We start from the raw sequence: 18,428 nt of genomic DNA, 5'->3' as shown, positions 1-18,428 counted from the left end.
ACAGGTAATTTAACATGATGCCATTTCATTTGAAATATTCAGACTCAACCGTCTACCAAAAATAACCAGTGTTGAATTCAAAACACATCCCACTGGGCCAAAAATAAATTATATCCTCTAATTATACAGTCTAAGTTTATGATGGTCTTAGTTGAGTCTCTAATCTGTTTAGACATATTCTTTTTCAAATCATTGTACTTGTGACAGATATTCAAAATTGTTGTTTGGGACTCCTTAACATCATTTTGAAATTCAATTTGTAACCCTTAAAATATCAATCATATCAACTCGCAAGCTCTTTGGCCAATTTAAAGCTAAATGAGTTTGGAATTCTTACTCAGGAAGTTGAAAAGTATGGAAGATGGCTGGAAAAGCATCAAGCATACAAGTCATAAAAATCGACTTCATGCGCAGGGTCTGATAATTCAATTAATTCAACTGACAATTGTATTAAGACTGTTACTAATTCCCTGAAAAAGAATAAAAACTTCTCAGTAACTAAACTCTAATGGTATATTTGATGACTCTTCCTGGAATGGTTATTATGCTCAGAGAAACTTACACCACCATATCAGAGTTAAAGGATGCGGCACAATGCCTTATGAGGCCCCAAACTGAACAGCCCCATGTTCTTATATTATCCATTCAATTTGGGGGGCAGGTAGTGCTGCTTATGGGAATATTGTGAAACCCATTCGCAGAAGCAAACTGGTTTCCCTAAGATTATGTGTACAAACAAACATGAAGGGAAGCCCTGTAATAAACGTGTTTATCAGAGCTAAAAGGAAAATTAGAGGTTGGATTCCTGTCTCTCTGTGTGTAGATTTGACTGAAATGTAGTGGTGAGGGCAATGGGGACATGTAGGAAAGATTAGATGGTTTGGAAATAATTTATCCTTTCCAGTTTAATTGGAAATACTAATAAGGACAGGTCCCTTTGTCTTTCCCTTTGAGCTTTTAAAAGGCAGGATGTTCATAATAATGCTTAATACTTAAATAACACCTTTCTTCTTCAAAGAGTTTTAAATACAGTAACTACCTGCTAGATTCTGTTCCCAGCAGGCCAGAAGCGTGTCTTACCTCAAACCCAGCTAAACTGCTGAATGGCCCATGTTAAAACACAGAACTAGTGGAGAAAATAGGAAGAAAAAAATTGATCCACTATCACCCATACCATAAGATCAAACAGTGACAGGTTAAAATTCTGAGCCCTTTTATATCTTTTAAGACCGCCCACATTTTTCAATAAAATTTAATATTCCTTCTTTCCTTATTACAAAAGGAATATATGTTCATCACAAAAGGCCTGGAAAATATGAGCAAGGGGGGAAAAGCAGTTTAGTTAATTGCTAATTCATTTCATAGGTTGTGATGGTGGCCCTCTAACCTTTATCAGTTCTTTGTTTTTACAGAGTGCAATGGGTCACAGTGAAATATTGGAAGTTTAAACCTGAAAGCAGTGCTAGCATAACTAGAGAACATGATGAATCTGCAAAGAAATGAAAAATAGCAAGGTACATTTAAATCAAGCAACTGGATTTTTTTGTTTGTTTTTAATTTTAAGTCATCTATTCTTTTTTTTTTTTAAAGATTTTATTTGCTTATTTGTCATAGAGAGAGAAGTGAGAGCAAGCACAGGCAGACAGAGTGGCAGGCAGAGGCAGAGGGAGAAGCAGGCTCCCTGCCAAGCAAGGAGCCCGATGTGGGACTCGATCCCAGGACGCTGGGATCATGACCTGAGCCGAAGGCAGCCACTTAACCAACTGAGCCACCCAGGTGTCCCAAGTCATCTATTCTTAAGACAGTTTTGTTTCACTTTTGACAGCCAAAATAATTACCAAATTGTTAGTCAGTTTTTGCTTATTTTTTTCTTCTAAATCATTCTTATTCTTTATTCATATATTTATTCATTCAGCAATTAAGTATTGAGAAGATAATATTTGAACAGTTTTGCACTAGGAGCTAAAAAAAGTATTTAATCAGAGAAAAGCCCGAGAACCTCACTTCTTGGTTTCTGAGTTGGATTCATCTGATTTCTAACGGTGTATGTAACTAATGCCAATATTTGAAAGACAGATTTAAACATGTACTTAGAAAATAAAACCCTTTAAGGATTTCAGATTTCTCTTATTTCATTTATAAATGTAATATTTCACAACAGATTCTAGATCAAGCTAATTTAAGGGTCTATTTTCATACCACTTGAGCCTTACCTGAACTACATAGACCTGCTTTTTCCCTTGAGAAGCTAATTACAATACCTCATATTTAATACCTCATATAATATAAATTTTACCCTGAAGAGAAACACTATATAAATTTGGGGTACAGGGAAAAAAGTTTAGCATATTCTAGATAGAAAGGTGAAGATTGAGGGGAAAAGGGTAAACATGTTCCAACCAGCTAAGCCTGTCCTCCTTTTAAGGGTTTTCCTGGAGATCTTATCCAATAATTTTGGTTCACATCTCAGAATTAGGACAGGATTGACCTTGTCTGCAAGGACAACTGGAAAACATAAATTTTTATTCTGTTTTGTTTTTGTGCCATGTATGTAAGAAGAGGAGAATATGCATTAGGTAGGTAACTATCTCTGCCAGAATAACTAATATGGGGCATTTTTGATACATGCAAGTATGTATGTTACACATTCCCAAGAAGCTTGATCTAAGAGAGGAAAAGATAAAATGAGCAAAACTTTTTTAGAAGATTTTTTTTTTATTTGCAAGACAGAGAGAGAGCAGAAGCAGGGGAGCGGAGCAACAGGGAGAGGGAGAAGCAGACTCCCCGCTGAGCAGGGAACTCAAAGTGGGCCTTGATCCCAGGACCCTGGGATCATGACCTGAGCCAAACCAGACGCTTAACACACTGAGCCACCCAGGTGTCCCAAGCAAAACTTTTATACAGATAATGAGGTTTTCATCTATAAGTGATTGATTTTAGAATAAGGCTATGAGAATTCTCAGTGAAAAGAGAACTTATTCATTTTCATTCCAAGTTAATAAGATTGTGGGTGGGATTCATGATAGATGAAATAGTTCCTGCCCCTAAGGAATTCAGCCTAGTGATGCAGATGTTTAAATAAGTAATTTTAAAATAACATAAAATCCCAGTTGTGCTGAGAAAGCATAAAGGAGTATGGGAGGGATGGGAGAGCTGTGGGAAGGAGTAAAAGTAGAGGAGTCTACATGTGCTCTAGGCTTAACAGTTAAATAAAAGTACACAAGGGGGATGAAACAAGGGAAGGAACTTTTAGAGCAATGGAGCAGTAAATTTCAACGTGTATCAGGAGCTGACTAGCGAGAGGAGCATGCACAGCTCAGGTTGCTCAGAGTTTGGTCTATGAATCCATATGCATCCCAAATAAGATACTCCATCCCTACTAATTCTGATTCAGTTAAATCCGTGTTTCTGAATATGCTCTTCAGAATTCTTAGGCACACCAAAGTTTGAGAACCCCATGTGTAACTTGAGGCAAGAGAAACTGGGTCAAAGAGACTGTCCAGGATGCTATCATTAGCTTCTGGCAGTTCAGCTGTATCACTTCAACTGTATTTCTCCAGAAATATAGTTTAACTGTATTTCTGAGTTATGTTGATTTACGACTCTTTCTCAGACACTTCTCTTGGCCACACCCTCACTGAAGTTCTGGCTCTTTACCTATCCCATGAGGCCAAGTTAGAACAACACAAAGATGTTGAAGCCCTGGGTCTGAGATTTTATTCATTATTTGTGTACAAGACCCCTTCAGCAATCTAGTGAAGCTATGGACCTCACTTCTAAAAATAATGTTTTTAAATGCATAAAATAATATACATAAAACAAAGCAAACCAACTATATTGAAACACATTTATCAACATATTGAAAAAAATGAAATAAATTTGCACTATTATGTGCTTCTTTCTTAATGCACTAAATAACAAGCAAATATATATATTATAGGCAGAGATAGGTTAACATGAGGTTTCTGTTGCTTAGCTTGAATATGAGCATTAATGGTGTTCTTTAACAAAGCAACATGTTTGTCATATCAAACATAGAAGCATGTTTTTTTTTCCATCCACATTCATGGACCTCCCCTCCTGAAGACATATGGGTTTCTGTGGACCCCACATTAAGAACCCCATCAGGGAGATTACTTTCAAATGGAACAGTTGTCCTTAAATGGAAGAGTACTGTGCATCTGGAGGCAATTTGAGTTATCACCATAACTGGGGGGGGATGCTACTGGCCATTAGAGGGAAGGAGGGCCAGGAAAGCTAATGGCCTGCAATATGCTAGGGAATGCCCATAAACCAGTGTTCTGACCTACATGACTCTCCAGTGTCTTGCCATATATACAGGTAGGTGAAAATCCTCTCCATCATCAATCATTTTAACCTAAAATCTGTCTCCATTTTACATAGGAACACAAAATAATACAAGCCAAATTATCCAGGAATGCAACTCTGATGCAGATTGAGAGACAATTATAATTTGCTTTGTTTAAAACTTTACGAAGCGTTGTTTGCCATTTTATTTTTTTAAGGTTTTGTTTTATTATTTATTTTAGAGAGAGAGAATATCTGTGGGAAGAAGGGGCAGAAGGAGAGGGTGGGCGAGAGGGAGTCTGAAGCAGACTGCCCAAGAGAGGGCTCAATCTCAGGACCCTGAGATCAGGAACTGAGAGCCAAGAGTCAGATGTTTAACCGATTGTGCCACCCAGACACCCCAGTTCACCATTTTAGAAAATTATGTCACCAACAGCAAGGCCATGCAAGGAATTTGAGTCTCAAATAACAACACACCTGTACCTTGTATCTATTGTATTCATGGTGATTCTATGTACAGATGTGTGTATATGGGTGTGTATATACATATTTAACCTCTTTATAAAATGTCAAATATAAAGTAAAAGATAAAATAAGTGATAAGTTAGATAAACAATAAAATGTAAAGTAAAAATACTGATAATATTGAATATTGCTTTACTTCTCCTAAATCCAAACTTCAACATTGTAAGTAGATATACACGTGACACTGCTTCACTGTGTCTTCTAGTGTGGTCATGTTCAAACGTTTATTTACACATCAAAATGTACATTATTTTTGATAACTTAATTTCCTTTTACCAATACATTATATAGCAGCTATAGCATTGTATTGATTGCTTAGAAATTTTATATATTGTTATTATATATATAAAACATATATGTACTTCATGATAAAAGGAAGGCATTACAAAATGTTTACCATGGAAAGATGTATCTGGGTCCAATATGGTTAGGAACCATTTAATCCAGTTTAAAATCTTCACAAACCTTCCCTTAAAAAGCTACTGGAGTATATGCTTCATTTCACAAAAAGAAAAGTGAAACTGGAAGGAAAGTCGAGGAAAGGGGAAGTAACAAGGAACACAGAAATAGTTAAAAAGTATGTTAGTAAACATAAATGAGTATATATTATTAATATACGAGTATATTTTTATGTTTGTTTAAACATTTTATTTAAAAATACATTAGCACTTCAGATGTAACACTTCAGTGCCTTTGAGGAAACAGTGGAGTTGTATATACAACAGAACAGAGTATGCCAAACTGATATTGTGTTCAGCAGGAGAATAGCAATAGAAACAAATAAATAAATAAATCCATTAGGGGCACCTGGGAGGCTCAGTGGGTTAAGCCTCTGCCTTCAGCTCGGGTCATGATCCCAGGATCCTGGGATCGAGCCCCACATCAGGCTCTCTGCTTGGTGGGGAGCCTGCTTCCCCCTTCTCTCTCTCTGTTCCTGCCTCTCTGCCTACTTGTGAACTCCCTGTCATAAATAAATAAAATCTTTTAAAAATTAAATCCATTAAAAGAACAGAAAAATAATATATAATTTCTAGGCCAGCAGAGAAAATTATAGTTCACGTGGAACTCTTTATTTAACCATTAGGAAGCAGAAGTGGAAAGAAAATACAACTAAAAGTGTAGAAGTATGTCTAAATAGATGGGGAATCACAATAAATATAAGCAGATTATAGCTATAAAACAATAGAGATTATCAGAATGCATAAAAACAAAGTCTAACTCTATGCTACCTATATATGACCCATCTAAAATATAACCGCACAGAAAGACTAAAAATAAAAAGATAAAACATGATAAATGCTAAATCAGATGGATAGAAAAAAATTGTAATTGCAAAAATAAAATGAACCAAAATTGAATTTAAGGCAAAAAGCATTAACAAGATAAAGAGAAACAGTGAATAATACTAAGAAAGAATGATTCAGCAAGAAAATCTGCCCATCTTTGAAGTATATACTTAAAAACATAGCCCCCCAAGACATAGAAAACATTTACCTTACTGAATTACTAAGAGAAATGGACGAACTAACAATCTCAGTGAGAGATCTTAGACTGAGAGCTCAAAAAAATCAACATAAAATAAAATAAACTGAAAGTTCAAATTGATTAATGATTAATAAGATGATTAATGATTAATAAGAATGATTACTATTGAAGAGTGGAACAACAAAATTAACCAGCTTGATCCAATAAATATGAATAGACTTGTGCACCAAATAGAAAATACACCTTCTTTTCAGTATACATTCAATATACATTCTTTTAAAAACTGACCAGGTATCATATCACCAAAGAGAGCTCAACAACTTAAAAGAACAGCTATTTCATAAAATATGTTCTCTGATCATGATTTTTTAAAAAATTGAAATTCAAGAGTAAAATGTAACTTTAGAATGTTTGGAAAGAAAAAAAAAAATGTACCTAAATAACTCTGTGGGTAATAGAGAAAAGCATGATAGAAATTGAAACACTTGCAGCGAATCGAACGGCAATAAATGCATTACACATAAGGCTCTCAGGAAGTACTTATTAAATGAGTAAACTAGCATCCAGAGCTTTTGACTCCCAGGCTGATGGCTTTCAACTGTCATTATGAAGAATATCAAATTGAAGTACATGAAAAACTATAAAAATAAAAGACCAGGTAAACTCTAAATGAAAATAATAATTTTCGGGGCGCCTGGGTGGCTCCATGGGTTAAGCTGCTGCCTTTGGCTCAGGTCATGGTCTCAGGGTCCTGGGATCGAGTCCCGCAGCAGGCTCTCTGCTCAGTAGGGAGCCTGCTTCCCTCTCTCTCTCTCTGCCTGACTCTCTGTCTACTTGTGATCTCTCTCTGTCAAATAAATAAATAAAATCTTAAAAAAATAATAATAATAATTTTCAACCTGTCAGGCTAAAACTTCAAAAGATACTTAGGATGTCTAAAAGAAAAATCTTTTTAAGGCCTCACTGTAAATGGTATTATTCCTACTAGCTATATGATAAATGGTCCAAGAAGAAATCTTGTTTATAAAATAAGCAAACAAACACAAATTCCAGGAGTAAAATAAGGGACCCTTCGTTAAGAAAATCAGCACATATTAGCTTACCTAGCTGACAGAAAACCAGAATTTTACATAATACAGAGTGCCTCCTGAACCTATCAGCTATGAATTTAATGAGCTTAGCTAAAGTCTTCAATAAAGTACGAGGTGATGGAAGAGAGAAATATTTCTTGTTTTGTTGTATCTATTTCTTGTTAAAGAGGAAAGAAGAAATTACTTGAAAGAGTAAAATTAACTGAAAATCCAATCAAATGTCTGATATCCTTTTCCTGAGCAGCAAGCATTTTGTCCTTGTGAAAAGAGACAAATTTTAACACTAGGTATCGCTTAAAGGTCTTTGCCAGCATCTTTTTGTATACTGTCAATGGAAAATTACTGCAATAATCTTTATAATTCTAGTCTAGAAAAAAATTCACCTATGGTATACAAATGTCATTATTAAGGAAAGTTTAAGCAGGCATCTTAAGGATGTCGACTCAGTTCTTTACTTTGTGTTACCTTTGCATTGTAGAGACAAACTGTATGCAAAGGGAACAACAAATACCATCTTCCATTATATAAATACATATTTTCTAGTTCATCATTTTATTCTTTCCTCTTGTAGACAAAATTTTGCCTCCTCATAATCAGGCCTTTCATGGAAAAAGTTATAGGATTTGCCTTTTCTTCACATCAAGAGTGTTACTTTTTTTAAAATCCCCTTTTCCCAAATAAGGTATTGGATTTGAAAGAAAGATAACTAACTTGAACTCCTCTAACTAATTTGGAATCCTTTGGGATTCAGTGGAATTAAAGCCCTGGTTATAATAGACAATCTACATGCAAAGCACAGGCAGTCCCCCAGTTGCAAATGGGTTATATTCCAAAAGTTAATTTCAAAGTCTGCTGTTTAGAACCTGCAAAGGTATTTTGCCATGGAAACAAAGTTATAAATGACAGTTGAATTTCCAGGCTAGCCCACAGAAGCCTATCCAACCCTTAATGTGTTTGAATCCAATTGCTTCAAGAAGTTTGTAACAGAACATAATAGTCCACTGACAGGCTGATTGGTGGTCCACTTGTCCATATCTCTCGATTTAGTGTTGTTGGCTTGTCATTTTAATATTTCTTCATTTTATCCCCTAAAGATGTATTAGTCAAATAATAATACCTTTCTATAAAAAGTGCTTCATTTCTCATGGCTATGTCGATTATTTTAGGACTTTGATTTATCTTAAAGCAAGGAACAAATAAGTGTTCTTTTTTTCTCTGTGATAAAAATCCTAGTTTCTTTCTTTAAAAGGTTTTTTGGTTTTGGTTTTGGTTTTTTGCTTATCCCGAAATTTACGCAAAGTCAAAATCCCTTTCTAATCACTTGGCTTGATGGCAGTAATCCGTAAAGGTTTTTCTCTTGTTTTAATTTTCTGGTTAATTTAAAGATTTTATTTATTTATTCGACAGACAGAGATCACAAGAGAGGCAGGCAGAGAGAGAGGGAGAAGCAGACTCTCTGCTGAGCAGAGAGCCTGATGCAGGGCTCGCTCCCAGAACCCTGGGATCATGACCTGAGCAGAAGACAGAGGCTTTAACCCACTGAGCCACCCAGGCACCCCGCTGGTTATTTTAAAAAGCCTTTGATAACAACACTTACCAAACAGCAGTGGCTTGACAAATATCAGTGATGAACTCCATTAATCAACAATACCAAACAGCATTTCACTTTAGCTGTTTCACATCTCTGACCCCTGATTAAAGATAAGTGGTGCCTGGGGTGCCTGGGTGGCTCAGTCAGTTAAGCATCTGACTCTTGATTTCAGCTCAGGTCTTGATCTCAGGGTTGCAAGTTCAAGCCCCATGTTGAATTCCAAGTCCAGCTCACTAACTTCCTCACATGTCAACCAAGGTCCCTATTAATCTGGCTCCAGCACATTTTCTGCCTTGTATCTCTGTACCTTCCAACTCAAACTTCTGCACAGGCTTATTTGTTACCCCCAGGCACACTTGGCATTTTCCCAATCTCAGTCTTTTTTAGCTATTGTTCCCATTAAAGTGCTCTCCTCTGACCATTTTATTTGAAGCCTATTCTTCAAGGTTCACCTCCTATTTCAACCCTCCTGAAGTAACATGGACTAATAAGAAAGACTGTGTTAGAGTCAAGCTATGAATCTCAGCTCTGCTGCTTTCTTAGCTGTATGTATGAGAATATATGTTCAGCCTCTCAGACCAAAGTTTCTCATCTATAAAATGAAAGTAGTAGTAATTTGATCACAGTGTTGAAGATTCAATAAAAGAAGTGGAATTTAAAAATCATAATGCCTGGGGCACCTGGGTGGCTCAGTCATTAAGCCTGATCCCTGATCCCCTTGTCCTGGGATCGAGCCCCACATCCAGCTTCCTGCTCAGCAGGAAGCCTGCTTCTCCCTCTCCTGCTCCCCTTGCTTGTGTTCCCTCTCCCACTGTATCTCTGTCAAATAAATAAATAAAATCTTTAAAAGAAAATTTTTTTAATCGTAATGCCTATGTTTGATCATCCCATAACAACTGATTAGTTGCCTTTTTGAACCCCTCTAGCAAATTTTATCTGAGCTATTCATTTCAAATGTTGTATCTCTGAATGTCTTTTTGCATAAGTATATTGTGTCTCCCTCACCAGGTATTTTAAATCTGGTTAAAATCCGTCGATCAAAAGCCAGGCAGGAAATCAGAAACCACGTAGTTATTTTAAACAGAGGGATTTAATTCAAGGAATTAGTCATATAGACACTGAAAAACTGAAGGGGTAAATGGGGGATTCTGGAGGAAGTAGCTAACATCTGCTGGGTTTCAGGGGGCAGAGAACTAAATGAGAGAAACCTAGTTGTTTGGAGGAAGGGGGTCCTCATACATTAGTGCTCAGGTCTCTGAAGGAGGTGTTGCATGGCTAGTGGTTATGCTAATGAGGTGACACAGCTGGGTAGCACAGGTAGCCTTGAAGGGATGTAGCCCAACCACTGCTAAATATGCCAAAAGACTGAGGCTATTTTGTAGCTCTTAGCTTTTGACAAGATTTACAAATAGAAGCAAGTCCTGTCTCTCCTTTACCTGCCTTCCAGTCTCTCTAGTTACCACAGCCTCCATTGGCTGATCCTGACAGGAAGGCAGCTGATGAGGGAATCTGGGGAATGTAGTCTGCAGACCTAGCCCTAGGATCCCAGAACACAGTATAAAAGGATGGACTTGGGGCTGAGAGCAAAAGAGAAATAATCAGCACAAAAAGTAAATTTGTTAGGGTCAGGTCACTTGTTCTTTGTACAGAGCCTTCAATATAAAAGGCAAGTCTATAAATGTTTCTTGATTTATTCTCTCCTTTGCTATGTACCCCTCTCGGAAGCATATTTGGATTATCACTTTAAATTAGATTCTTACAAGAAAGGAGTTTGCTCTTATTCTATGTTGAGTAAGACGTCTAGCCTAGTATTAATGTTCAGTAGTATTAAGAAAATTAATATAGTAAATCATTTCATTAACATCCAGGTCCCTCCTCTGAAATACTTGATTGTTTTTGTAGCTGGGGTCACAGCTTGAGCTCAAACCATTTTATTGCCCTAGGATTTGAGCATGTTTGGGCATGTCTACAGAGCTGGTAGAGCAGGCCTATTTAGAAAGGAAGAAAAAAAAATCTCATCCTAAGTGAAGAGATATATGAAAAGTTTGCTTCAAGTTCAATTACCCACTATTAGAGGAAAAGGCTTAGTGGAACATACTACCTAGTCCATGAATTCATGCCTGAGTCCTAGAGCTACAAACAAATTATATATTTATCTGGTTCACTATGATATACATGGGAATTTGGGAGCTGAAGGCAAGAGCAACAGGAGAATGTCCATGGAAAACTGTATCTTGGTATAGGAATGGATGCCCTTCAAGTCAGGCATTGGTAGTCTTAGCACAGATAGCACTGCAATCAGGGAAATTTGTTGGTTTTGGCAACAACAGAAGAAAACACCTCAATAAGCCAGAGGAGGACAGAAGACAGTGAATGTCATGGAATTGCTCAGAGGACTAATTCTTGGAGTGCACCTATATAGATCCCTGGGGATTCTTAGAATCATCTGGAAGAAATTTGATTATGGATGTGAGAAGAGTGTGAGGCTACTCTTTGAGAGCTCTACCACAACCCTATTTTTATTCTCAGTCCGCTGTAGCTTGGGAAAATGAATACATTTCAATTTCCCATGTTTTAAGTCATGAATTTCTACAATCTAAAGCTGAGTATTTATTTGACAAAGGTCATCTTCTGTTATATATTTAAATAAAGCTTCTTTATTTTACTTTGTTCTAACAATGGTAATCACTATTAGTAATTAATTTTAGTTTTTGTCTTTTCAATGTAATAGTGCTGGGTTTATATCTTATATATACAGTGTAAAGAAAAAATAAGATCAAAGTTCAGAAGTGCCTTGGTTTTCAAGAATTTTATACATAAAAATTTGAAATAAATAAAATTAGTATTTTCTTTACTTCACTAAAAGTATTCAATTTATAAACAGTTTCTCTAGTGTTTCTTATTACCCTAAGTCATTTTCTTTATCTAAATGATGCCTGGCTTTATTTGTATACTATGTGTGAAAGTTAAAGGCAACTTATATAAAGATATTCACATAGCATAGATAAATTGTCTACTAATTCTAAAATGCAATTTGGTTTAAATATTTACTTCTGAAATTTGAGGAATAGCTTTAAGTTTGGTGACATGTTAGATTATCTGATTTCTCATTTTCTATGTCATTTAAATTTTCTTTTTATTTTTTCCAGATTAAAATCTCATTATTTTGTTGATAATATATTGCTCTGGTTTTGAAATTTGCTCTTTTGAAGGAAAAAGAGAAAAAGACATGTAGTTTGGGAATAGCTTTTTCAAATCCCAAGTCATCTTCGGCCTCATTATCCTTATAGATGCCTATCTCCTTCTTCTGTCTTTAAAATTGATTAGTATGTCAACTGGTTATGCTGGATAATGATCCTGGTGCGTTCAACCCCAGGACTGCTCTCAGAGCCTCCTAAAGCTGTACAAAACATCAAAGAGCTGTTGACAGTCTAAAAGTCAGATATAGAAACCTTATTTTTTCAACCTAGAGAAAATCCTTATAATCTGTCTATTCTTGTAGAGCCCCTCCAGGTCAGGAACCTATTCAGTGAGTCCTGACCAGTAACCAGAGAAGACTTTCCCCTCTGTGGAAGTAAGACTGTCTCTATGAGCATTACTTTGAAACCCTATCATTAACACTGACAAATTTGAACTATTAGGATTATCATTTTGTGATTAAAGAATTCCTTGGTCTTTCCTAATTGGTTACTCTATAAAGACAAATAATATAAAAGACGTGAACCACAGATGAGCAGTTTTTTTGAAAAACAGAGTCCATCCTAATTTAACTCCATGTCACAAGGAAAGAAACCATATGTTTGTGAAAGTTGATGCTGTTTGAGCTGCTCTGAGATGCTCGAAGTATGGCCCATGGACTACCCTCATCAGAATCTCTTGGGAGTGTTTATAACTGCAGATTCCTGAATCCAAATCTTGGTGTGGGGGATACCTAGTAGAACCATTTTATCTTAACTAAGGACCCTGGTTGATTTTTATTCAAGCAAAGTTTAAGATTTACTTCTCTATAACAGAGTTCTTCTTTAGTATGGAAAGTCACTCAAGTGGATCTTTTTTTATTTTGAAAAGAAAACTAAAGCTTCCAAGGAAAGAGCCAAATTGCTCTGAATAATAATAAATTCACAAGATTTGGGGAATTTTCCTCAGGGAGCTTTAAAGGGAGCTTTAAAGGGAGGTGGCTTTAAGGGGTCCCAGAAATTTAGAAAAATGTGGAGGAGATTCTCGTTAGAGTAGATCCACAGCAAAATAGTGACAGGGTGGTATTTGAGGGGAATGATGGCCAGTGGGAGAAATTCCCTTTAGTGGTAATGGCCAATGATCAGTGTCAAGTTGCTTCCTATTTTGTGCCTTGTTTCCTTTGCTCTTAGGGAAAGAACTGTTCCATCCATGGAGTAAAGCATGGCTGGGAAAGCACAGTGAGGAATGGAGATTACAACAGGATCAAGAATTTGGAGCAAGACTGACTATAGTCAAGTTCCTTCCTGTGTATTTTAGGAAACATTGAGGAAGGTTCTGGACTTCCCTTACCTCACCAGGTCACAATTAGCCAGGACAACTAATTATATACCTATCATTTATTTACCGGGCATCAAGCACATACCAGGCATTTTCATGAATTATGCCATTTAATCCTGCAAAATAGGCATTTTATCTTCATTTTTCAAGTGAGGACATGACTCAGAGAATAACGTGCCCAAGGATAACCAACCAGTCAGTAGTAGAGCTGAGATTCAAGCCCAGATATACCTGACTCTCCCCACAACACACAGACTTTATACCACACTCCTTCTCAGAGACAAAAGGTGAAAAAGCTTCTGACTATTTTAACTGGTCTACCTCCTGATCAATTGCTTTCACCTCCCTCTCTTCTACCGGATGTATAGCACTACTCCATCTGAAAAGAAGAGCAAAGGCAGTAGTCTTTTCTCTGACTCTGCCCAGAGTTAGAGCCCCAAATGTTGCTCAGAGAACTCAGTCGGCACAACACCTCCACATCGATCTGCTGTCCCATCTCTCTTCCTCACCAAACTTTCCCCCCGTCTTCTTTAAAGACAAGTTTCCACTTGCTCTTTGACTTCTTTATTTCTTTCTTTCTCCTCAACCCATTGTATCTTGTCAAGTGTTGTGATGTGTCTGAGATTTTATGTCCCTTGCAAGCTAATAACTTAGCCTGCTACAGTTTCTTGGGTGCTAGCAGAAGACCTGAGTCTTCTGGGTCAGAGGACTGTATTACATATGACACAGCAAGCAGCACCAGCTTCATGTTCACGGCAATTCCCTTGTCTCCCAGCTTTCGCCTAGGGACAACATGGAGTGGACCAGGGGATGTCACATATGCAGTAGGTCTGCATCACAGCTGCGGAACGCAAGCTTAGAACTCCCCAAACTTTTACAATGGGCTGCAAACAAAGCTGTTTAACCTTCACCACAAAAGATGATATTTTCATGCTAAATGGTTGAAAAAAAAAATCCCCTCTATTGCAGCAGTGGGAGACACTATTTCTACCTTCCAAGGCTGTCTGTTTATACAAACATCCTGGAAAAGACAGATAATCTGGAACCAAAGCTGCTTCTGCCTCTGCTCGTGAAACATACAGAAACATGACAGTTTTATGGAGAATTGTCTCCTAACATATTCTTGAATCTCTTCCCATTAATCATACAGAAGATGGCTGTCTTAAAAGTGCTCAGTAATCTCCTTCCTAATTATATGATTCAATAACCTTCTAGAATCCTTGAAGGGACCTCCAAGAACAAAGTCAACCATTCAGGAAGTATTTAAGGGGCCTACCACATGCCAGGCACTGGGTAAGCAAAAATAGGCACAGTCCTTCTCTTCTTGAAGAGAGCAATGGAAATATACTCAGTATTCACACATACCAAAATGTTGCAAGCTATAGGGTCATAGAGGGAAAGTATACCCACTGTAGGGGAGCGGACATGAACAAGGGGTCTTGAACTCCTCTGGGAAGTCAGAAATGTTTTTCCTTACTCCCAGAGTAAGAGATAAAATGGTTACAAGGAGAAGACTGGAATGTGCAGAGAGCCTGTGGCTGCTGGAATCACAGCACATTTGAGAAACTAAAAGGAGGTCAGGAAGTTTTCTATACAGGAAGCAAGGGGAGGGTGGTAGGAGATGAAACTGGAAAAAGCAAGACCTCATGCAGTCTGGTAGGCCACCTTAAGAATTCTAGTCATATCTTAGAATAAAAGCTTGTTTAAAGGTTTTAGATGGAAGTGACATAGTCGTACTCGCTTTTAGAAAGATCATTTTGGCTGCAGGGGCACCTGGGTAGCTCATCAGTTAAGTGCCCAACTCTGGATTTTGGCACAGATCATGATCTCAGGGTTGTGGAATTGAGCCCCACATCGGGCTCTGTGCTGGGCATGAAGCCCGCTTAGGATTCTTTCTTTCCTCTGCCCCTCCCCTCATTCTCTCTCTCATTCCCTCTCTTAAAAAGTAATAATAAAATAACCAAAAAAGATCATTTTGGCTGCAAAGTGGAAAATGAATTGAAAGGGCTTAGATTGTATACATGAGGCCAGATTGCATTAGTGGCAATTGGTAAAAAGTGGACCAATTTGAGAGTTTTGAAAGATAAAATTGCTAGGACTTGAAGCTACAACGAATATGGAAAATGAGGGTGAGGTAGATACCAGGGATGACTACTACAACTGGATAGATGAGGAGAAAAGAATACAGGAAGAGTTTATAAACTCAGTTAAACCACACTTTGTAGCTGTAAGACATTAAGTAAACATGTCAATAAAAGAGTATGTATCAGATTTGAAATTTAGGGGGTCTGGGCTAGAGACACCTCTGTCTCTAGCCCAGCATATATTATCAGGATATAGATAACTAAAGCCATTGGTGAAGATAATGATGTTTAGGTCAAGAGGTTATAATGAAAACAAAAAGGAGAGGAGAAGGAAACTGCACAGGAATTAGAGACATAGTACTCAGAAGTGCAGGAAAAAATGCCAAGAGTATAGGGCCAAAGGAAGAAGTAATATTCAAAGAAATAATTGGTCAAAGTGTTAAGTATTGATGAGAGTTTAAGATAGATGATTGAAAATGACCCTTATTTTATTGAGAAGAAAAATGAAGTACTGAGAAGTGACTTGTTCAAAGCTGACGTAAATTCTTGTGCCTTTCTAGATTCCCAGAGAATTCATACTGGTGTCTGTGTTAGGGTTATTTATGTGTATGATTCATTCTCTCCACAGGACATAAATTCCCCAGTCCTCACTTGACTCAACCTTCCAGTGTTGCACTCTTCCAGTGACTGCAATCTTTATATCTACTTCAGTGATATTCTGGAATTATGTCTTAGTCTCCTTCAAAATAGCTGTTCTTCTTTGTTGTGCCTATACATGTAGGAATGCCCAGGATACTTTTTAAAAATACAGTGTTTTAAAAAATGCCATTTCCTGTTCCCTGTCCCCTCCCCAGACAAAATCTTAAGGGGTAGATTACAAGATTCTGGCCTTTTAAAAAACTCCCAAGAAGGAAGCTTTGGAAATTACTAGCTTAGAATTAGGTTTGGAATCCACTAGCTTAGTCTCTAACCAAACAGAGCTAGGGTAGCAATATGGAGAAGTCACCCAACTTGCCCACACTCTGATAAATACTCATATTTTAAAACAATATACAGTTATGCTTCAGTTACTCAGAGATCAGCTTTCCAGCAATTTTGTCTGGAAGAGGGCCAAAACTGGAAGTTAAAGAAAGAAAACACCTCTCACAGGGAAAGAACTTTTGATAGTGAACAGCAATAAAAATATCTCAAAATATCACTTGATATAGAGTCACTGCCCTATTTACTGATGGGAAGAAAAAGATTCTCTCCTTAGCTGGCTGTGGATATAAATATCTGATCAATCATCACCTGGAGCCAGAGAAATGCCATCAAGAAAAAAGAGTAAAAAATAAACAGTAGAGTAGAAAGGATGAGGGGAAGGCTCAGAGTGTTTAAAGAGACAGATGAGGAGATGAGAAGCAGTGACAGATTATTAGAAAAGGTGATGAGAACATTCCACAGAGAAAAAAAAAAAAAGACATCACCAAAATAGGGATCCTATATACCTCAGCAATCCCCTGGGACTTCCGCATATGGCCAAGGTATCATATTTGATGGTCAACCGTGGACAAAGGGTTTCATTAACCATTGTACTCTTTAAGAAGGTAGGGAGTAAGTAGATTTTAAGAGGATTTCTGTAGCAGGGTTAAAATAAAAATACTGCTATATTAAAATGCAGCACAATTAATAAAGTGAAATAAAGCTACAACAGGGAGCCTGGTTAAATTCATCACTGTTTTTGAAGAGACAGTTACTGGAGTCGGACTCTCGGTCCCAAAGACTACCCCCTTCCCAAGACTTTTAGTGGAATCTGCAAAAGTAAGCAGCCCTGACCGGCCCTCGGGAATTATTGCAGCGCCCCCATTGCTGGAGGTTTAAAGGAATCTCTGCTCCGTTCACTTGTAAGCTTCGCGCTGTTGTAGAAATTAAGGTAATGGGTTTTCATGCGATTTGGCTGGGGAACAGACCAGGAAACTAAGCCCCACGTTTTCAACTGAAGTAATTATCTAAATATTTTTGCTTGCCGTAGAGATCCGGGGCTCTAAGTGTTTAGGATGGAAAATATCCAACCCACTTCGCTTGGCTTCCTATTCCTTGGGGGAGTGTCTTTAAAAGCACCTGCCAGCGTTAAGTTCTTGTGCTTTCCGAAAGAGGCTGACCCGGCGCGTCTCAGAGGGAGCCTTTTACAATTTGGACTGAGAATTGCGTGAGTGGCCCTAGGAAGTCAATTAACTCCACATTTCCCTAGTGTTGCTCTCCGGCTGGCCGCGGCAGATGCTAAGTCGAACCTAGCGCAGCCAGGCCTCAGGACAGAGCGTGCAGCCCCGGAGGGCGGTGGGAGCCCTGGGAGCGGTAAGGGGGCGCTGGAACGCCCAGCGTTAGGAGTTCGGCGGGCGACTCGCGCTGCCGGGGAAGACCCGCAGGGCAGCAGGCTCCGGCGCGGGGCGGGAACGCGGGGTCCGGGCCGGCCGGGGGCGCCGTCGGCGAGGCTCGCGCAGCCGCACTGGGCGCGCCGATTCGGGGCTCCTCCTCCCGGCTCCGTAGTAAGCATGGCGGCGGCGGCGTTCGTGGTCCCTCGGGTGAAACAGAAAGCGGGAGCTACGCGGAGAGGGAGCGAAGAGCGGGGCTGAGGCGGCGCCGTCACTGCCGGAAAACCACCCCAACAGTCAGTGCGCCGGCGGCCGCAGCGGCCCCGAGAGCTGGCTCTGCCGCTGAGGTAGAGCGAGAACGATCAGGAACCCGAAGAAGAGGCGCCAGTGTAGCCGCCTTCCTCCGCCTCAGAGCGGCGTGACTCGGAGGTGAGAGCGCGGGCGCTCCCATCGGGAAAGGAGGGGGAGACCGAGCTGT

General features: G+C 38.6%; 1 protein-coding gene across 1 annotated transcript in view; it reads left to right on the top strand.

The window, feature by feature from the left end:
• Positions 1-18,121: 18,121 nt before the first annotated feature.
• FNDC3A (fibronectin type III domain containing 3A) overlaps positions 18,122-18,428 on the top strand; it is a 180,232-nt gene continuing 179,925 nt past the window's right edge. Inside the window, exon 1 of the mRNA XM_047723391.1 lies at positions 18,122-18,379. The gene's annotated coding sequence lies outside the window, so the exon portion shown is untranslated. The remainder of the gene's footprint in view (positions 18,380-18,428) is intronic.

Source organism: Lutra lutra, chromosome 3, assembly GCF_902655055.1.
Source record: "Lutra lutra chromosome 3, mLutLut1.2, whole genome shotgun sequence".
NCBI lineage: Eukaryota > Metazoa > Chordata > Mammalia > Carnivora > Mustelidae > Lutra > Lutra lutra.
Note: the sequence above shows the minus strand (reverse complement) of the source record. Positions and strands in the feature narration are given on the sequence as shown.